The 17,092-nt window shown below is 45.4% G+C and overlaps 1 protein-coding gene across 2 annotated transcripts in view; it reads right to left on the bottom strand.

Annotated features, from left to right (window-relative positions):
* The window catches only part of LOC100019455 (A-kinase anchor protein 17B-like), a 98,848-nt gene that overhangs the window by 67,888 nt on the left and 13,868 nt on the right, over window positions 1–17,092 (bottom strand). Inside the window, exon 1 of one of the 2 annotated variants that reach the window (XM_056809865.1) lies at window positions 6,658–9,485. The exons of the other annotated variant lie outside the window; for it this stretch is intronic. The gene's annotated coding sequence lies outside the window, so the exon portion shown is untranslated. Of the gene's footprint in view, window positions 1–6,657; window positions 9,486–17,092 lie in introns of those variants that run through there. 2 annotated transcript variants of the gene reach the window in all.

The raw sequence follows: 17,092 nt of genomic DNA, 5'->3' as shown, positions 1-17,092 counted from the left end.
TTGGGAAGGCAAAAACAACAAGATTCAATAATGGGTTAGAGATGTATTGTGAGTGTGAAAGAGGAACTAGAGTTGTCAATGAAGCTGCAATAGTAACAGCAAAGCTGGGAAGAGGGGAAGGCTTGAAGGGAAAGATAACAGTTCTGTTTTGGACGTGTGAAGCTTGGGAGGCCTTTGGAATATCCAGTTTGTGATATACAAAAGGCAGTTGGTGATACTAGGATTGGCCATATAAATCTGGAAGTTATCTGCATAGAGATGATCATTGAACCCATGGGAGTTGGCAAAGGAGGAAAAGAAGGGAGGGAGGGAAGAAAGAGTATCCAGTAAACACACGAGAAAGCATGAGAAAATGTATACAAGTTCACAAAGAGACACAAACTGGGCAATTTTGTTACTGCCTCATTAAACTGTATATCTCCTTTAAAAAAACTAAATGAACATCAGAGAAGTTCATGTTTTCATATATAATCTTATTTTTTGTTCTTCAAATACTAGAATGTTTGTTTTTATTACTACTACGCTCACGATTTTCTCAAAAGAATGAAAAGCATGGTTTTCCGAAACAGATTATTCTACTCTCCAAGGGCCAGCCTGGCTAAGCACAGCGAGACATCTGACCAGTGATGAACTCTTTGCCCATGGGCAGCTCATGAAAGAAAGAAAACCCCGCACTGATCCTCACTCCTGAGCTCCCTTTCAGTTTCCGCTGTGACCTTGCCATGGTAAGAGAGAAAGGAGCAAACAGGCTAAGACTCTCAGTTTTTATCCCAGCACCTGGTCCAGGGATTATATTCCACTTGGGGGAATGGGGGAGATCTCCAGGGAAACAACTCAGGCACAGATGATTTAAGACAATCTACATCCAAAATCATTTCTGGAAGGGAAGAGGGATGGTACAGCCTGCTGTAGGATGTGGCACCTGAGCTCTGGACTGAAGGGAGTCATTCCAGGAAATAAAGGTGAATCAAGAGAACATTCCAGACAGGAAACAACAAGGCCCCAGGTGAATCATTGAACCTCTCCTAGTCAGGGACAATTCTCTAGGTCCATAAGGCTCAACTACTTTGATGGAAGAAATGTTGCCATTTCAAGAAGGAAATTTCTGACCTCCCAAAGAAAGAGAGGCTGGACAGGGTGGGATCTGGGGTTACTAACCTGATAGAGGGAAATCTCCAAACAGATAGAGCAATAGCTCCAAAGACAGCCATTAATAAATGACTAAAGCCATTATCGCCCAGTATACTTTAGTTGATTACTTTGGCAGAGGTTAGTTATCTAGTAAGCCCCTAAGAACACAAGAGCTGGGATATAAGGAAGAATGAGGAAAAGGGGAAGGCTTCTTCTCAGTGAGGGAAACCATAGAGGTCACAGCCCCTTGGATGGGCAGCAGTGGGGTACAAGGGAAAGGGCACAGAACTTGGTATAAGGAAGATCTTGGTTCTAATCCCACCTCAGATACTTACTAGCTATATGACCCTGGTCAAGTCCTTTCCCTTCCTGGGCCTCAAGTTTCTCCATCTATAAAATGTGAGGGTTGGACTAGATGGCCCTTGAGGCCCCTACAACTCTAGACCTAAAATGCTCTGTGTGACCATGGGCAAATCACTTCTCCTTCCTGGGCCTCAGTTTCCTCCTCTGTAAAATGAGGGGGTTGGGCTTCTGAGGTTCCCTCAGACTTGCTCTATGGAACTAAGGGGAGGCCAAGGGGCAAAAGAAAGCAGATCACTGGCCATTTAGAAGGATAGGAGCTGAATGAGGTCCAGAATGGCAGATGGAAGAACACTACCAATAAACTTAATTATCTTCAGTTTTATTTAAAATGGGTCCCTGGTATAATGCCTTCTTAGTGGCGGCCCTCCCTAACAGACCCATCGCCTGCCAAATGCAATGGCCTCATTCTTTAGCCTTTACTTAATCTGAGAGTAACCAAGGAGATGGAACGTTCTATTTCACTCTTGTTATGCTCCGTTCAGTACAGCTCAGCAAGAGGCTTTACTTATCAGTAAAGATCGCAAGGCCATGAAGCAATAATGTTCTTCCCTATCCCTGTTTTGGTCTTCAAACTCTCAACAGCTCTTGAAGGTCATTCCCCAGAATGCCTTGGCCCTTCTGCTATCAAAATGGATTGTTCCCTCTTTCCCTGTCAATCCTTTCCCACCTTCCTGGGTTTGAGTAGTAACATAACTTGGGCAACTGTCCCTTAAGTAGCTTCTCTGATGGCACCCCCACCCATGTCCCAAGGTAGTAAAGGGATGGAAAAAGGTGGCTTTTGTAAGAGACTGGCCCTGCCTGAAGGCAAAATCAATGAATCCAGACCTAGCTCCTTTTCTTTCCACTTGCCTCTTTGACCTACAAGGGAAGAGGGAATTCTTGTTGATGGAGGATTAGGATTAAGTGCTTCAGCACAGCCTACTAGCTAGAGCTTCCCTTTCAGAGTCGCCCATGTCCTGGCCAAGTGTGACTTAACTTCTCAGGACTGAAGGCAATTTTCTGAGACTATTAGAGGCCGAGCAGGTACAGACCTGCCCTGCTGGAGAAAGCCTACTCACTGACAGCGCCAGTGAAATCACTGGTCCAGGTTGAAAAAGAAGATTAGGCCATTGGGCTGCATTTAATCAATATTTTCTCTGTTTTATGGGACACTAGACTGGGAAGCACCGGGGGTCCCTAGGTGTGATGGTCATTCCTGGGGCTTCAGCTCCACTTTTCTGAGACAGTCCTGCTTTTAATGGGATCTTGAATTCAGTTTATTTACTTAATTAATTTAGAATATTTTTCCATGGTTACATGATTCAGGTTCTTTCCCTCCCCTTCTCTCACCCCCTCCCATAGCCAACGAGCAACTCCCCTGGGTTTGACATGTGTTTAATGGGATCTTTAAAAAAAATAAATGTTTAAGGAAGCTTAATTAGAATGCAAGTTTTGGGGGGTTGTGTTTTTTTATTCCCAGTACTTAGCACAATGCCTGGCACATAGCAAAAGCTAACTAAATAGTGATTGGTTGAGGCTTTGCAGAAGGAGCTCTGCTTTCTCAGCCTGTGTGGCTTGATTTGGGGTTTGGAAAATAAGGTCACCCTATCTCTGGGCCACCCTGGGCTGTGGGTCAGCACATGATTTGTTGATTTGGCCCTAAAGAAGGGTGAGATCAAGAGACTGGCTGTAGCTGTCCTAGGACCAATGGAAGGCCATGGGTTCAATTTATGACCCTTCTGATCTCATTCAAAGCCTTGCCACAGTCTGACCTAGGCAGCTGCAGCTTCTCTTAGATGGGGGAAGCAAAGCTAGCAGTCTGTCAGCTATCTAACAGGCACTATGGACCCCCTAAGTCCCACCCAGCATTGTCCCTTTCCCAATTCTATTCTGGCCACCAAACTCTAGTCTCGTGGGCTGAGAGGAGTGATGGCCATTCCTTGGCAGCCACCACTTGAAGAAGCAACCAGAGGTCTTGACACGAGACCCACCGACTGGGATGGCTCTACTTAGAAAATGATGCCCCTGGGCCACCGAGGGGAGGCTGGGGAGGAGGGGGAGACAGAGACCCCAAGCACTGGAATGGAACTCACCTCCACAGATCACCAAGTAGCTTCCAATCCAATCCAGGAAGCATAGATTAGGGCCCCTACTGTGTGCAAGGCACTAGGGATATGATGACTAAATGAAGCAAGAAATTTCCATTCCACTAGGGAAATACAACACATAAACAGATAAGAATATACATGGCTAAGTGAGGAAGGAAGGGAGGGAGGAAGAAAAAGGAAGGAAGGGAGGGAGGAAGGAAAGGAGGGAGGGAGGGAGGGAGGAAGGAAGGAAGGAAGGAAGGAAGGAAGGAAGGAAGGAAGGAAGGAAGGAAGGAAGGAAGGAAGGAAGGAAGGAAGGAAGGAAGGAAGGAAGGAAGGAAGGAAGGAAGGAAGGAAGGAAGGAAGGAAGAAAGGAAGGAAGGAAGGAAGGAAGGAAGGAGGGAGGGAGGGAGGGAGGGAGGGAGGGAGAGAGGAAGGGAGGAAGGAAGGAAGGAAGGAAGGAAGGAAGGAAGGAAGGAAGGAAGGAAGGAAGGAAGGAAGGAAGGAAGGAAGGAGGGAGGGAGGGAGGGAGGGAGGGAGAGAGGAAGGGAGGAAGGAAGGAAGGAAGGAAGGAAGGAAGGAAGGAAGGAAGGAAGGAAGGAAGGAAGGAAGGGAGGGAGGGAGGGAGGGAGGGAGGGAGAGAGGAAGGGAGAGAGGAAGGGAGGAAGGAAGGAAGGAAGGAAGGAAGGAAGGAAGGAAGGAAGGAAGGAAGGAAGGAAGGAAGGAAGGAAGGAAGGAAGGAAGGAAGGAAGGAAGGAAGGAAGGGAGGGAGGGAGGGAGGGAGGGAGGGAGGGAGAGAGGAAGGGAGAGAGGAAGGGAGGAAGGAAGGAAGGAAGGAAGGAAGGAAGGAAGGAAGGAAGGAAGGAAGGAAGGAAGGAAGGAAGGAAGGAAGGAAGGAAGGAAGGAAGGAAGGAAGGAAGGAAGGAAGGAAGGGAGGGAGGGAGGGAGGGAGGGAGGGAGGGAGGGAGGGAGGGAGGGAGGGAGGGAGGGAGGGAGGAAGGAAGGAAGGAAGGAAGGAAGGAAGGAAGGAAGGAAGGAAGGAAGGAAGGAAGGAAGGAAGGAAGGAAGGAAGGAAGGAAGGAAGGAAGGAAGGAAGGAAGGAAGGAAGGAAGGAAGCATAATTCAGGTAATCAACAAAGGCATTCTCTGGGAGGTAGTACATAAGCTACATTTTGAAGGGAGCCAGGGATTCTAAGAGGAGGAGGTGAGGAGAGAGTGGATGCCAAGCATGGGAAACAGTCAATGCAAAGACACAGAGGTGGGAGATGCTGCATCAAAACCACCAAAAAGGTCAGTTCAATGAGAACTCTGACTAAATCAAAGGAGATAAAGCAAAATAAACCTGAAAGGAGAGGTCGTACTACATTGTGCAAAGCACTTTACAAATCTTTTATAATGTGATCCTCACAACAACTCTAAGAAGTAGATGCGATTATTATCTCCATTTTACACTTGAGGAAGTTGAGGCAGATAAGTGACTTGCTCAGGGTACCTGGAGCCACATTTGACCTCAAGTTTCTCCCAACTCCACTGTGCCACCTAGCTGCCTAAGGGAGATATAGCTCCAGGCCAAGGTCCTAAAGGCCCAGGGCCTTCTGATGAGATGGGGAGGTGCTTGGAGTGGGAAGATTACCCACCAAGCAAACCTATGGGTGTGGCAAAGGGGATAGCAGGCAGGAGTGGATTCTCGCAGGTGAGGTGCGACCTCATCACACTGACCCCATTTCCCTCTCCTCATCTTAGGGAACCAGGACCCTAGTGGAAAAGGATGGGGCTCTCAGGAAGCAGGAAGGAATGGCAGTTTATGGTGGTAGCCTGTCCCGCTTATAGAGGGGCTGCTTACTGTCCCACTCTTTTAGCAGACAGGACTAATCTTGGTACCCTCCAAGTCTAAAGCACAGGGGAACTCCCCAGTAAATCCTGGTTAGCCAAGGCCCCACTTTCAAGACCCACACATGATGGGCAACTCTCCTTAGGTGGGAGGCACCCACTGCAACCCTAGAAGAGGGGACGGCCAGGCTCCCACTACTGCAGGCCATGATTTTTTTCAGTGGGGGGGATGATGGAAAATAAACCTCACTCACTAGAGGAACCCAGAGAATTGGTTGTCCTAAGTCAGCTGCTGGACCAGAAACTTCTTTAACTCCCCAAATGCCTTCAGAATTACTCTGGAGTCTTCTAAATTCTGCCACTCTTGAGTCAAAAGCAGTAAGCAATCTTCTGCAGGGCCCAGCTCTAGCCACGCTTGTACATCAGCCCCTGACCACAACAGGAAGAGGCAGAGCTTTTCTGAGTATCATTAGATTGGGACAGCACAGGGCTTAATTTGGAGGGGAAAAAACTGGTACCCCTGAAAGTGTGGACAGTAATGTGGAGTCAGGAGGTCCTGGGGTTCAGATCTTGGCCCAAACACTAGCTATGTGACCTTGGACAAGTCTTATAACCTCTTTGTGCCTTAATTTCCTCATCTGAAAAATGGAAGGGTTCTGTGGCCTCTGAATAGAGGATTAGATGATCCTTCTTGCTTTCCTGGTGTGGCCAAAAAGGGAGAAATCTCAGGGCAACTGAAAGAAAATAACCAAAGGACTATCACTTGTAGCCTTGAGGGAGGCAGAAGTTGGCTAAGGCTCCTGCAGACAAGAAAATCTGGAATCCTTTGTCTGGGGTAGTGCAGAGAGCCCTCAGAGGGGCATTAGGGGAGCAGAGATGGGGGGTTGTGGTGGGGGGTGCTCCTGAGCGTGTATGCATGCACACAGAGATGAAGAATTGGGAAGTGGCCTGAGTGGCTGAGTGCTGAGGTGGGGGCCGCTGGATGGGCATAATGTCACAATGTGTGATTATTGTTGTAGTTAAAATATCACCGTTGAAGGTTGTTATAATATTGAACAATGGCCGCCAAGGAATTTACTTATGAAATTCCTAAAATGAAACACCAAGTCTGAATGGAATTTATGGTGGTTTAATCACAATGGGAGTAAGAGAAGGGAGAGGGAGAGAAGGAGAGAGGAGAAAAGGGAAGGGGTTACTCAACCTCTGGCCAGAGGGAGTTAGGCCCAAAGGGGCCAAGGTAGAGAAGAAGAATCAGCCCTTGACTCACGTGACCGATCTGAAGGGAAGCTGTCTGCAGGCCTCCACCTTGCTCAAGCTTCTAGCACGAACTCCCGTCTAGCCCTGTCCACAGGAAGTGAGCGAATTCCAGAGGCTGTTCTCTACGTCACTTCCTGTGTCTCACAAGTGCCAATGGTGGCTCAAGCTTGGCTTAGGACAGCCCAGGTGGGCAGTTAGTTATTTCTGATTTGTCATTGACTAGCACATGCCTGTGTGGTGTGGGTGTGCACAATTTTGGGTGGAAGACCAAGCAAGATGGAGATTTAAAAATTCACATTATGGATGCCCAGGGTTAGTGACCTGGTTTTAAGTTTAGCTCTGCCACTCCCATCCCACAGGGCAGCTAGGTTGCACAGTAGTTAGAGTGCTGGGCCCAGAGTCAGGAAGACAAGTGTTCCTGAACTCAAATCTGGCCTCAGATACTTCACTCTGTTGGCCTCAGTTTCCTCATCTGTAAAATGAGCTGGAGAAGGAAATAGCAAACCACTCCAGCATCTTGGCCAAGAAAACCCCAAATGGGGTAACAAAGAGTCTGCCAGGACTGAAAAACAACTAAACAAGAAACTCCCACACAACCTGCCCCTGAGCATTTGCCAGTGTAGACCAAGTAATGAGAACAAGAAGCTCCCAGATTTTGTCTAACATGACCTCTCTGAAGCCCCAAAACAGCTGAGCTCACATCTTGATTTCAGTTTCCTAAAGAGAAAGAAGTGGTGAGCAATGGGCTGGGAGTGGGCACCTAACCTAGAGGATCAACAACAAAAACAATAACAATAAATGACCAGTGTGTCACAAAGAGTCAGGAAGTCTGAAACTTGAATCCTGCCTCAGATCTTTACTAGGCCCTGAGCAATTCTCTTAGCTAACCTATCTCAGTTTCCTCATCTGTAAAAAGGACATAATAATAATAATGTTCCTGGGATCACCATGAGAATCAAATGGAATAATGTTTGTAAAGAACTATGTAAATGTGAATTCTTGTTAGTATTGGGCAGCTAATGGCAAAGTAGATAGAGTGCCAGGCCTACAGTCAGGAAAACACCAGTAGCCTCAGATACTTACTTGCTGTGTGGCCCTGGACAAGTCACTTAACCCTGTTGGCCTCAGTTTCTTTACCTGTAAAATGAGCTGGAGAAGGAAACGGCAAATCGCTCCAGCATCTTTGCTAAGATGGGTCCTGAGAAGTTGGACACAATTGAAAAATGGCTCAGCAACAACAGTATTATTTGTCTTAGCTAACACATATAGCACTTTAAAGTTTGTGAAGCCATGTGTGTGTGTGTGTGTGTGTGTGTGTGTGAAATATAACTATAAATATGTACATTCACATATCTATAAAACCTTACTTGAACCTTACGACAACCCTGGCAGGTGGGTACCATTATGATCCTCATTTAACAGGTGAGGAAACTGAGACAAACAGAGATCATGTGCATGCCTGCCTTGCCCTGGGTCCCAGCTAGTAAGTGTCCGAGGCAGAGCTCAAAGTCATCTTCTTGTCTCCGGTCCAGCACGCTATCCATTGTTCTACCTAGCTGCCAAGAGCTGCAGATTGGCAGAGGGCTCTTTGGAAATCCACACGGTACTGGGTATCCTGGTCTGTAACATCCAGACTCTTGGAAAGTGAAGTTCTCATCGCCAAAATCCTTGCACCATCAAATGGTTGGACATTATGAACACATTGGCTCAGAGGACACGACATTACAAAAGATTCACTACCACCTGGTGCTGCATCCCAGGGACCACAGGGCCTTTCTAGCCACTCTCCAGCTGAACTCTCCTCTATGTGCTGTCTCCCCTACTAGAATGGGAGCTCCTTGGGGGGAAGACGAGTGGGCTCTGCTTTACCACCTGCTCTTGAGCCCTTAGCACAGGGCTATGCACATAGTGTGCGCTGGAATCCATCTGTTGGGTCATTGATTCATTCTAAGGAACTCTTTGCGGCATCTGTAATTGGCCCAACCTTCCTCTTTCTTTTTTTTAACCCTCACCTTCCATCTTGGAATCAATACTGTATATTGGCTCCAAGGCAGAAATGGTAAGGGCTAGGCAATGGGGGTCAAGTGACTTGCCCAGGGTCACCCAGCTAGGAAGTGTCTGAGGCCACATTTGAACCAAGGACCTCCCATCTGTGGACCTGGCTCTCAATCCACTGAGCCACCTAGCTGCACCCCCTCCTCTTTCTTAAGGGTATGTGCTTCCCTCACTTCAAGCAGAGCTCCTTAAAGGCAGAAACTGAGGATTTGTTTGGTTGAACACGGGGGCTGGGACACAGGCATCAGCATCCTAAAGAACAGGCTGAGGAGCCTGGATGAACCTAGAGAAGCGTGATGGCATTTGATGGAAGTGCCTTGGGGAGATCCAGAGCTCCAGCAGACATTCTCTGACTGGTTCTGGTCTACTAGCGCCAAGGTGGAGAAGAGCCTCTTTAATTAGCTGGATAGCCGCAACTGGGGGACATTCGAAGGACACTAATGAGCCCACCATAGCCAGCCCTTTGTGTCTAAATACTACCTCCCTGCCTTTGTTCCAGACAGAGAAAAGAGGACAGAAGCCTCAGGCCCTCCCCATGTGAAGCTGACAAGAGGCCTGGGAATACAAGCTTTTACTCTATATCTCTTTATGTTTATTCTTCCTGTTTTCTTAACCCTTCCCTTCTGACTTAGAATCAATTCTTTTTTTTAAACCCTCACCTTCTGTCTTGGAGTCAATACTGTATATTGGTTCCAAGGCAGAAGAGTGGTAAGGGCTAAGCAATGGGGGTCAAGTGACTTGCCCAGGGTCACACAGCTGGGAAGTGTCTGAGGCCAGATTGGAACCCAGGACCTCCTGTCTCAGGGCCTGGCTCTCAATCCACTGAGCTACCCAGCTGTCCCCTTAGAATCAATTCTAAGCATTGACTCCAAGGCAGAAGAGCAGTAAGGGCTGCACATCCAGGGTTAAGTGATGTGACATGCCCAGGGTCACCCAGCTAGGAAGTATCAGGGGCCAGATGGACCTCCCTTCTGAGCCACCTACATGCCCCTATTCTTCCTGCTTTTAGGGATATTGTACCCTGGAACCTATGCCAGCTTTTCAGAAAGTCAGCTCAGCAGTGAGGCCCCAAGGTAAAAAGTATCCTTTGACACCCACAGGTCACAGACTTGCCCAGCCCTTAGCTAGGTCACATTTGGAAGTAAACTCCTTGAGGGTGAAGGCTCTGTTTAAGTCTGATCCTGTTCTCCCCAGGGACTGGGAGAGTAGAGGGGATGGTATGCTCCCCAAGGGGTGCAGGAAAATGACTGTACTTCTATTCTTATTAAAATGGATCCCCATCCAGATCCAAGGGCATACCAGCTCCAAGAGGAGGGAGGGAGGGAAGGAAGGCAGACAATTTGGATCTTTTCATTTTGAAAACCATTTGCTCAAATTGTGGTTACATGGAAATGGAAAAATAAAACACCTTTGAACAAAATGGAGAGCCATTTGTAAAAATGAATTTATAAAACTGAGGAGTTAGTCATTGGTGGCTAATAGTCTGGGGAACTAGATCAGAATGGAGACCTGAGCCTATAGTATTAGGGGGGAAAAGATCCCACCCCACCCTGGGGCACCTAGATAGCACAGTGTATAGAAGACCACACCTAGAATCAGGAGGTCCTGGGTTCAAAACTGGCCTTAGACACTTCCTAGCTATGTGACCCTGGGCAAGTCACTTAACCCTGTTTGCCTAGCCTTTGCCCTTCTGCTTTAGAGTTGTTACTAGGAAAGAAAGTAAGGATTAAAAAAAAAGAGAGACCCCCTTTACTCCCCCACATGGCTAATTCAGAAATACATTTTGTATGATTTCATATTTGCAATGGATATTATATTCCTTGCCTTTTCAATGGGTTGGGGAGAGGAAGAAGAAAATTTGGAATGGAAAGCAAAATTGTAAAAAAAATAAGAGAAACGCCCAACTCCCCTAGAACTCTAATGTGGAGACATGGAAAAGCACTTCTTACTAGTATCCCTAGCACTTATCACAGGGTTGGCACGTAGAAGTGGTTGTTGACTGACTAAGTCAGCACTTCACGTATTTGTCCAATGGAGTTGGAAATCCAACAGGCTGTGTCTTAGGAGCTAGCATGGAAATACACTCAAAAAATGTGGGTTCCCAGGAGTGGGAATCCATGGCAGGCCTCTTATCAGTCTGTCTTGTGTGTTTTTGTGGGTTGCAGGGGGAAATTTTTAGTTTTAAAGGGGAGGATGGGAGTGTGAGAGAGAGAGTGAGAGACAGAGAGAGAGAGAGATGGACAGAGAGACAGGTAGAGAGAGAGAGAGAACTGGTGAAGTTATCAGGGCAGGAGCCTACTGAAAACTGGCCCCAGACTAGCTAGATTCACATCTGGGAGTGTGGTTATGAGATCCCTCTGTCTCTAATAGCAGCTTCCCACAAAGGCAGGAGCCACAGATTTTAGTGCATCTATATCCTACATTTTCCCCCTTTGCTGTCTGCTGATTTATTACACGGGCATTATTTTTTTAATCCTTATTTTCTGTCCTAATAACAACTCTTAAGACAGAAGGGCAAGGGCTAAAAACACAGTTAACTGACTTGCCCAGAGTCACACAGCTAGGAAGTGTCTGAGATCATCTTTGAACCCAGGACCTCTCAATTCTGGGCACTGTGTCACCTGACTAAGCAACATTAAAAATATACAGTAAACAGGACTGGCCTTCCACAAAGATTGGCTACAGGTTCTCAAACATCTATTAAACACTTACTAGGTTCAAGTCACTGAGGCAGGTGTTGAGGATTGTGAAGAATAAATTTAACTCTCCCCTAATTGTGAAAATGAAATTAATTAACTTTCCCCTGATTGTGAAGATTAAATTGTAAATACCCCATTCACACTTGAGTGGGGGAGGTCTGTGACCCAAGTATGTGGGTGACGAATAAGAATTAAATTGGCTGTCCCTGGGCAGGCCTAAAGCAGGGCTTCAACTGCGATTGGTAGATGTAGAATTAGGGGAAGGCACAGGAAGTGATGCAGGAGAAAGTGTCTTTAAAAGGGAGTGACAACTTCCTGAGTGGAGTTTGACTGGTAGTTCTTCATTCTTTGAAGTGGAGGCTGGTGAAGAATGTGCTGACTGGACCTGAGACCCTGTTTCCTGGTGAGTTTGTTCTAAAATCTCTTCCTTTGAACTGACACGTGGAGAGTGAAAAAGCTGACTCAACTGCAAGATTTTTCTGAAGAGACTTCCCCAGGTCCTCAACTTTGCCAAGGTCTAAGAACTAACTCTCCCTGCCCAGGGACAGGAGTAAATTACTTAGTGCTTAGGCTAGATACCTTACCCTATCCTCTCTCTGATTTTCTTACTTCACTCTTTCTACATTTTGTAAAATGAATTATAAAATGTCTTGTATCTGTTCTGGAATGCTATCAGAGATTCCTGTCTTTTTCAGAGAGCAGCTTCCCTGAGACAATTTTAAGGTGCTACTGAACACATATTTCCAAACATCCTCCATAATCACTTCCTATTTATTCAGAGGATAATGATCCTATGCTCACAAAGGCCCTTGCTTGGCAGTCTGGTCCAGCACCCTCATTTTACAGAAGAAGAAAGTGAGCACTAGAAAAGTCACATACATAAGAAGTATCAGAGACAAGATTCAAACTAAGAGCTAATGAGTCCAAATTCAGTTTCCTCATTTGGGGCGACCTTTGTGTACTTTGTACAGCAGGTGGAAGTATGATAGTGTAAGCAATCCAGATTGGCTTTTAAGAGACCTTCTCTAAGCCTCCAGTAAAGAAATGTGATATCTGAGTTGTCCACTGGGTGGCAATTGACATAAGTCACCAGCCAAGTAGCCCCATCCTAGTCTCTCTGGTGTGTGCATGGGAAGACCTCCCAAAAAAGTGAAGTACCCTGTCAGTCACTGTATTTAGATCGAAAAAGCATAGTCTAGAGGAGAGTGCCATGTTTGCAGGCCAGCAAGAAGTCATGTGTCCCCTGACCATAAAATACATGGAGGAGAGTTAAGTGTAAAATGATGAGAGCCTGAACCAAGGTGGTGGCAGGGTCAGAGAAGATAAGGGGGCATTGAGGTCATCAAGATGGACATAACAAGACTTGACAAAAGAATGGATTTGTAGAGAGAAGAGCAGAAGAAGAGAATGAGTCTGGCTGGTGTGAAGATTGAATTTGTCTCTCCCCTGATAGTAACAATGAAGGTACTTAGCGCTTCCCTGATTGTGAAGATTTAAATCACAACTCATGTCTATTTTTTATTTTAATCCCCATGAGTGTAAACACCCTACTTAAAAGTTAAGGATGGAGACCTGCCTATTTTTAGATTCAATCACAAAAAGTGCAAACACAGTACTTAAAAGTTAAATATGAAGATCTGCCCATTTATATCTAATCACCAAAAGTGCAAATATCCTACTTAATCATGAAGTGGGAGGTCTGTGACCCATGTGTGTGATAGAAGGTAAACAAATCAGAATCAACAAACTGCCTTCTGGGCAGTCCTGGAGTAGAGCATCAGCTGTGTTGGTAGACATGGAATTAGGGGAAGTGACGCAAGAGAAAATGTGGAGTTCAACTTGGAACTGGGATTCTTGGAGCAGAGTTCGACTTGGACTTCCACTTCTGTTGGAGGCAAATTCTTCATGCTTTCCGAGTTGAGGCTGGCGAAGAGGGGCAGAAGAATCTGCTGACTGGACTGATACTTGGTGAGTGAAAAGCTGGTTCTAAACTGCTGGTTTTTCTGAAGAGACTTCCCGGGTTCTCAGCTTTGCCAAGGCCAGCTGAAAAAAATTCTCCCTGCCCAGAGGGGCCAGGAATAAGTTACTTAGTGCTCAGGCTAGATATCTTACCTTCTCTCTCTGATTTCCTGCTTCACTCTTTCTATATTTTGTAAATAACTTGTAAATAAAATCTCTTTGGAATTAATTAAATTCCTGGCAACCAAACTCAAGTCCAACCCTTTAACAATTAGCCCCTTTCCCCCTTACACTGGCTGGAAGGATGGTGATACCCTTGAGGATGAGAAGGAAGTTCAAAAGAGGAAAGGGACTGGAGGTGGGGAGATGATAATCTTGTACAGAATGAGTTTGAGATACTCTTGACATATCCAATCAGTGAAACAACACTGGAGCTCAGGAGAGGAACCAGGGCTGGGAACTATTTGCATAGATGAGAATTGAATCCACTGGAGTTGATGTGATCACCAAGTGAAAAAATCTAGAGGGGAAAAAAGAGGAAGACCCAGGACTGAACCCTGTGGGCCACTTACAATTAGAGGATATGATCCAGAAGAGGATCCAATCAAAGAGATGGAGGAAGAGAAGTCAAAGAGATAGAAGGAGAGCCAGGAGAGAGGGATATCCGCTAAACCCTAGAGGGGAGAGGGTGGCAGCAGTTTCAGAGGCTGAAGAGAAGTCAAGAAGGATGAGAACTGAGAAAAGGTCATTGGTTTTAACAACTAAGAGATCACTGGCATCTTTGGACAGAGTAGTTTCAGCTGAATGATGAGATAAGAATCCAGACAATAGAAAGTTTGGGTTTGGGTTTGGGTTAAGAGGGAGGAAGTAGAAGCAACAAGTATAGGCAGCCTTCTCAAGGAGTTTAACTTCAAGGAGAGGAGAGCTACAGGATGACAGCTAGTGGGGATGCTAAGATCAAGGGAGGGTTTTTTAAGGATGGGGACACTTTGATATATTTCTAGGCAGTAGGGAAGGAACCAGGAATTAAACTAGAAAAAGAATGAAGATGACAGAGGAAGGAGAAGACCAGAAGGGATAGGATCAAGGATACATATAGAGGGATTTCTCTTGGCCACTTTTTTCACCAGAGACCGGGGTGAAGGAGGAAATAATGAGGAAAGAGATCTGAGTGATATGAGCTGAGGAGGAGGGAAGAAAAGGGAGCAGTCGGTGAATGACCTTAATATTTTCAGTGAGCTCCTCATCAGAAAGGATTGGGACAGGGTGCTATGCGAGGCTTGAGAACAGAATGGAGGGCAAGAAATAAGGATTTCTATAGTGCCTACTTGGTACAGGCACAATGTTAAGCACTTTTAAAATATGATCTCATTTGAGCCTAGAATAGAATAGAATGAGCCTAGAATAACGGCTCTGATGAGTTGGAGAGTAAATGTATTAGGGATGTATAAAAGGACTACCCGGCTACAGTAAGGTCCTGTTTGATATCAGATAACTTAAATTTGTGGTAGGCCAAGTCAGCATGGTTGATGACTTCCTTGAGCTCAATTCAGCAGCTACTAAATAAAAATGAAGGGGGGAAAGAGAACCAGGAGAACATTGTACACAGAGACTGATACATTATAGCACAATCGAATGTAATAGACTTCTATACTAGCAGAATTGCAATAATCCAAGACAATTCTGAGGGATTTAAGAGAAAGAACACTATCTATATCCAGAGAAAGAACTGTGGGAGTAGAAACACAAAAGAAAAACAACTGCTTGATCACATGGTCTGATGGGGATATGATTGGGGATAGACTCTAAATGATCATGTTAGTGCAAATATCAATAATATGGAAATGGGTCTTGATCAATGACACATGTAAAGCCCAGTGGAATTGCTCATTGGCTACGGGAGGGGGTGGGAGAAGGGGAGGAAAAGAATATGAATTATGTAACCATGGAAAATATTCTAAATTAATTAATTAAATAATATTTTCCAAATTACAAAAAAAAATTAAATTATTTTTTTTAAATGAAGGGGGAACAGCTAGGTAGCTCAGTAGACTGAGAGCCAGACCCAGATACAGGAAGTCCTGGGATCAACTCTGACCTCTGATGCTTCCTAGCTGTGTGATCCTGGGCAAGTCACTTCACCCCCATTGCCTAGCCCTGACCTCTCTTCTGCCTCAGAACCAATATACTATATTGATTCTAAGATGGAAGGTAAGGGTTTAACCAAAAAATGAAGGTGGAAGACAATAGGAGACATGTAAGGGTAGGGTTTGGCAAGCCATGATCAGTAATAGGCCATGGGGATAAGGATTTGAGCATAGAAGATCATTATCATTATCAGACGGACTGATTCACCAAGGTGATAAATTAGAGAGAGGAGAGTACAAGATTGATTGTTTGGGAAAGAACTAAGGGGTGGAGGGACTAACTGGGAGGAAGAGAGAGGATACAGAACAGAGCCCAGGTCATAACACAGAGGAAAAGATAGAATCAAAGAAGTTTAGGATCAGGTGAGAGAATTCCTAAGTTTATAAACATAGAAGTGAAAGAAACACTTGTGGGTGATGACAAGCTCAAGGCCCTCCCTGGAGGTCCAACCACATGGCAGGTGTGTCCCGCATGTCTCCCAGCAAGCAGAAGCAACCAAAAGGAGTTCAGTCAGGAGGCAGGAAATGGATCTCATCCAGGGAAGGCCTCAAGTGAACTAGAGAAATCTCCAGAGCCAAGAGGACAGAAGTGGGTGGGTGACTAAATGCTAGCCTGATACAAGGCTCCTGGGGAAGGCCTTGGGTAGAGAAGGTTCCCCATCCTCACCTTCCACAACCATGGTACCCATCTTTAAGCAGTAGTACTAAGCAGTTTGAAAACCTGGGCTATTTTCCTAGGTATCAAAAAACTAGAAACAAAGTAGAAGCTTATTGATTGGAAATGGCTAACACATTGTGGGACAAGAACATAATGAAATATCTCTGTGCCCTAAGAAGTGACAAATAAGAGGAATAGAGAGAATCATAGAAGATTGATGAACTGATGTAAAGCAAAGGAAGCAGAACCAGAGAGACAATAAACACAGCAAGTGCAACAAAAGACCAATAACCACCCCCCAAAAAATGAGTATAATGAGATAACAAAGAATTAGTTTTTAAAAGTGTGTCTCCAAAGAAAAGAGATAGGAAGACACCTCCTCCCTGCTCCTCTTCAGAGACTAGAGTCCAAATGTATGAAATATTACCTAGAATATAAAGAGTTTTTTGGATGTATTGATGGGTTCTGGCTGTCTTTTCTTCCCCCTTTTCTCTTTTTCTAAAAATTCTTTGTTATAAAGGATGGCTCTCTGGGAAGACGAGGGGAATACAAGGACAAAAGCTAGGTGAAACAGAAACAAAAGGTATTGAGAAAAAAGACTGCCTGCCCTTTGATCCAGCCATAGCACTGCTAGGTTTGTATCCTAAAGAGATAATAAGGACAAAGACTTGTACAAAAATATTCATAGCTGCGCTCTTTGTGGTGGCCAAAAATTGGAAAACGAAGGGATGTCCTTCAATTGGGGAATGGCTGAACAAATTGTGGTATCTGTTGGTGATGGAATAATATTGTGCTAAAAGGAATAATAAAGTGGAGGAATTCCATGGGGACTGGAATGACCTCCAAGAATTGATACAGAGTGAGAGGAGCAGAACCTGGAGAACATTATATACAGAGACTGATACGATGTGGTACAATCAAATGTAA

Source organism: Monodelphis domestica, chromosome X (assembly GCF_027887165.1).
Source record: "Monodelphis domestica isolate mMonDom1 chromosome X, mMonDom1.pri, whole genome shotgun sequence".
Taxonomy (NCBI): Eukaryota; Metazoa; Chordata; class Mammalia; order Didelphimorphia; family Didelphidae; genus Monodelphis; species Monodelphis domestica.
This window is presented reverse-complemented; position numbering and strand designations above follow the sequence as displayed.